We start from the raw sequence: 5,425 nt of genomic DNA, 5'->3' as shown, positions 1-5,425 counted from the left end.
GATAGATAGATAGAGATAGATAGATAGATAGATAGGTAGATAAATAGAGAGAGAGAGAGAGAGAGGAACCATATTGAAAAATAGATAAACAAATATTGAGAGAGAGAGAGAGACTGATTGATTGATATATAGATAGATAAACAGAAATGTATATATGTGTTTGTATACATGTGAATATATATATCTTTATATATACATACATATATATATATATATATATATATATATATATATATATATATATATATATATATATATATATTTATTATCTATCTATATCATCAACATATCACACATCACACACACCACACACACACACACACACATATATATATATATATATATACATGTATGTATATATGTATATATATATATATCTACACATATACACACACACACACACACACACACACGCGCGCGCGCGCATACATATATAATATATATATATATATATATATATATATATATACATGTATGTATGTACACACACACACACACACACACACACACACACACACACACACACACACATATATATATATATATATATATACATATACACACAAAAAAAAAATATATTATACTGATGATAAGAAGATATATATAGAGAGAGAGAACTTGCACGGTCAATTTTCAAGACTCGCACAGGTGAGGTTTGGTAGAGAGAGAGAAAGAGAGAGAGAGAGAGAGAGAGAGAGAGAGAGAGAGAGAGAGAGAGAGAGAGAGAGAGAGAGAGAGAGAGAGACAGAGAAAGAGAGAGAGAAAGAGAAAGAGAGAGAGTCAGAGGAAGAGAGAGATAGAGAGAGACAGAGAAAGAGAGAGAGAAAAAGAAAGAAAGAGAGAGAGAGAGAGAATAAAAGAAAGAGAGGGGGGGAGGGGTAAAGAGATAGGGGGGGGGTAGAGAGAGAGGGGAGAGAGAAAGAAAGAGAGAGAAAGAGAGGGAAAGATATATATATATATATATATATATATATATATATATATATATATATATATATATAGAGAGAGAGAGAGAGAGAGAGAGAGAGAGAGAGAGAGGGAGAGAGGGAGGGAGAGAGAGAGAGAGAGACAGAGAGAGAGACTGATTTTGACTTTGACAAGTTTATTGAGACAAGTGGATGTTACCTCATCCTCAAAATAATAAGGTAGCAGAGGCCTATCAGAGTCTCAGCAAAAGGGAAGTCTATCAGAGTCTCAGCAAAAGGGAAGTCTATCAGAGTCTCAGCAGAAGGAAAGTTACAATCCTATATACACACAGTTGCCAACTACAATTATGTAATTAATGCAAAATGTTCGTACTTTTCAAAATTTCCCTTAACTGGCAATTAATTTCTAAACATCCATCGTTTGGAGAGTCCTGTAAGTCTGAGGCATGGGCGCTGTAAGATAGTGTTCTAAGGTGTGTGGCCTTGGTATCTTGGCACACCCTGCATTCTTTTCCTTGTTCACCTGTCGGGACACCTAACTCCCAATAGTATATATTTCCTAACCTAATCCTCATATGTACAGAGTCTTTCCACTTGCTCTTTCCCATCCCCATATGTGAAGTCTGTGTTCATCGCTAGATGAATATAGTGTTTCAAAGTTTCGCTCGTTTCAATTGACTCGACTTTTCTTAATCTCATCATAGTCTAACTGTATCCACTTGATATTGCTCCTTGCCTACTTAAGAGTCTGAGCACTTTGAATGTCCACCTCACGTTTTATAGCCGCCTCCTTCATAACCTCATCCACAGCCTCATTAAAAGTGATACCGACATGCGATGGGATTCAGACGAATTAAATCACACGTCCCTGGCTTCGCAGCCTATGAGGAACCAATCGGTACTCGCTAATAATGAGCACAAACACGGGGCCCTTGCTTTCAATTAAGAGAGTCCAGTGCTCCCCTGCTATCCACAAAGAAGAATGCATCTTTATCAATAATTTCATTTTTATTTTTATTGCTCATAGCTCAGCCTGTGTCGATGATATATGATGATATATATACTCAGTCTTATCCCACTACTTGTGATGACCACGCAACTCGCAGTGAAATGTCTGATGATAACCCCACATCCTGCTCTGCCATCCTTCAAAACTGACCCATCGCAGTAAACATGAGTAATACTAATACGTGTTAGGCTCTTTATCTTATGACCATATCTTGCTTGAAGTTGACCTGGTTCATACAGCCTCTTATTCATACAAAGGGGATCCCAGCTACATCCTCCCATGGTGGCACTGTGGGGGATGTCTGAAGCGAACGACAAAAGTCCTTCAGGCCATAATAGTCTATATCGTTTGCCTTGCAGAAAGAGAAAGGGAAAGAGAGAGAGAGAGAAAGAGAGAGAGAGAGAGAGAGAGAGAGAGAGAGAGAGAGAGAGAGAGAGAGAGAGAGAGAGAGAGAGAGAGAGAGAGAAAAAAAATAATTATTTGATTGATTGATAGATAGACAAACAGACACGCACACACACACACAACCACAACCACACACACAAACACACACTTTCCCTTTCGATGTGCGCATTTAAGATCAAGAAACAATGAGTGCATACATATAATGTACAAATACAGCAGAGTAAACAATCACGAGAAAAAAAGAAAGAAAGAAAATAACAGCATAAAGAAAACTCCAATTCCTAACTAAACCAATCCAAAGTAAAAGAGTGAGGGTTTTCTCTACTCACGGGATTTCCTGTTGACAACTTGCCGTCTGCCGGAGGAAAGGTTAAGGCCGTGCAGCGGGAAGGCGAAGGCGATCGCGGATTCTCACCTCGTCTTTTCACGTCGCTGACTTCACGGACTGGTGTTGTGGGTATTGTTGCCACGAAAGATGAGTGTGGACGTGCAGGGACGTTGCAATGAGCGGCGGTGTGTGCTAGAACAGGGCGGGCGGGCGGTCGAAATTCTTATCTGTGTGTTGACCATGTGTCGAGGGGCTTGAAAGACGATAAGTCTCACACGGGATGCTTGCTTGATAATATTACATTAATATAATAAACCCCCCTCACCCTCTCTCTTTCTCTCTCTATATATATATTTATGTCTATCTATACATCTCTCTCTCTCTCTCTTCTTTCTTTCGTCCATTCTCACTCTCTCGCTCTTAACTTACTTATCTATTTATTTCTCTATTCATCTATGTTTCTCCCCCTCCCCCCTTCTCTATTTATGGTAAAGAAGGCGTGTAAGGTGCACGCATGTCGTTCAGTCTCCTGCAGCCGAGAATGCATGGTAAATAAGCCGTGCAAGGTGCACACATGTTGCAGTCGAGAACCCCGCTCAGTTCGCCTCCCGCGCAGTTCGACGTATAAAATGTCACTCCCCACCCCTGTATAATCACTGCGTTGTGCTGGTGCAAGTTCTACTAGGATAGAACGGTGGTTGAGTTGGACAATGTTCGGGCGCATGACAAAGTCAACCCAACCCAACCGTTACCCTGAGTCGCAGAACAAGAGCACTTGTGTCTCTGTCGGCTGAGGTGATGGACTTGAGTGTCCCAGAGGCTAGCCACTGCCGTACTCCCACCCTCGGCGCACTGACGCCATCCGTCGAAATACAGATCAGTTTAAGCATGTATTTCCCAATGTACTGCCACCTTTAAGTGCCCTTTTCGCTTATTTACGTACATTAGTCAAATATGAATGGCTGTATCTCTCATAAAGTCATAGTTTTTATTTTGGGAGAGGCTCTAATCCTCCCTTTCTTTTAGTACACCTTTTAATTCCCACGTACTCTTTCAGTAATAAGCAAGTTCTTATTGCCCATGCAATTTTCTGATACGTCACGTGATGTTAATACTATCCTTTAATTTACCCTAAACGATCACACCTTCGCTTTAGTTGCTCGCCTTCAGCCGCCAAGGTTGGAGGCAAGTGTAATTATCCGGCCACTCCGATAAACTGCTGCAGCAGGGAATCGTTTGTGTTCTCCTCCAACTCAGATTGTGACAAGCAGTGTCAGCTTACATCTGGCTATGGGCATTGTCAGCTTAGAAAGAGAGAGAGAGAGAGAGAGAGAGAGAGAGAGAGAGAGAGAGAGAGAGAGAGAGAGAGAGAGAGAGAGAGCGAGAGCGAGAGCGAGAGATAGCTAGATAGATAGATAGATAGATAGATAGATAGATAGAGAGAGAGAGAGAGAGAGAGAGAGAGAGAGAGAGAGAGAGAGAGAGAGAGAGAGAGAGAGGAGAAGAGAGAGAGAGAGAGAGAGAGAGAGAGAGAGAGAGAGAGAGAGAGAGAGAGAGAGAGAGAGAGAGAGAGAGAGAGAGGAGAAAGAGAGAGAGAGAGAGAGAGAGAGAGAGAGAGAGAGAGAGAGAGAGAGAGAGAGAGAGAGAGAGAGAGAGAGAGAGAGAGAGAGAGAGAGAGAGAGAAGAGAAGAGAGAGAGAGAGAGAGAGAGAGAGAAGAGAGAGAGAGAGAGAGAGAGAGAGAGAGAGAGAGAGAGAGAGAGAAAGAGTGAGTGAAATCGAGAGAGAGGAGAGAGAGAGAGAGAGAGAGAGAGAGAGAGAGAGAGAGAGAGAGAGAGAGAGAGAGAGAGAGAGAGAGAGAGAGAGAGAGCGAGAGATAGATAGATAGATAGATAGATAGATAGATAGATAGATAGAGAGAGAGATAGAGAGAATATGTAAAAAACTTTCCTCCTTCTAATCCCAGGGGAATGAAGAGGCAACGCAGAAGACCAAACATCTTCAAGAAAGAGCTGATGTTCTTGGAAAGGCGAGAGAGTAGAGAAGGTATATCCTCGTGTCACTAAGTTCCCGTTAAAAGAAAGTAGGATTGAACTTAAGAATCGACTTACAGACAACGTAGTATTTTTTTACTCTCATTTCGAGAACCTTTCATGTGCGATCACTTTTCTGTACCTCTGTTTCTGAAACGGAAATGGTTATCCATCCGTACCTCTGTTTGTTAAACGGAAATGGTTATTCATCCGTTTTAAGGTTTGTTTAACCATTCTTGTTTTTACTTCTATTTTTATTAATCAGCTGTTCTATTATACTTTTACGTGGTTCATAGTTCATACTGAATTTTCAAGTTGAACCGTCGACTGAAGACTGTCTATGTGTGTGTGTGCGTGCGTGCGTGTGTGTTTGTGTATATATGTGTGTGTGTGTGTGTGTGTGCTTGTATGTGTGTGTGTGTGCTTGTATGTGTGTGTGTTTGTATTTGTGTGTGTTTGTGTCTGTGAGTAAATGAGTGAGTGAGTGAGTAAATGAGTGTGTGTGTGTGTGTGTGATTTTCACATCCGACCTACTCACAGGTACACCGACAACCAGCAACAGCTTTGATATATAATATATATATGTATATATATATATATATATATATATATATATATATATATATATATATATATATATATATATATATATATCGTTATACGACATCCCGTGTCGAGTGGAAAATGAGCTGTTGTTTCCGATATCTTTCGTGGAAATAGTGTTTT

The sequence above is a fragment of the Penaeus japonicus genome, unplaced genomic scaffold (assembly GCF_977035675.1).
Source record: "Penaeus japonicus unplaced genomic scaffold, GWHDUDI00000001_assembly GWHDUDI00000017, whole genome shotgun sequence".
NCBI lineage: Eukaryota > Metazoa > Arthropoda > Malacostraca > Decapoda > Penaeidae > Penaeus > Penaeus japonicus.
Note: the sequence above shows the minus strand (reverse complement) of the source record.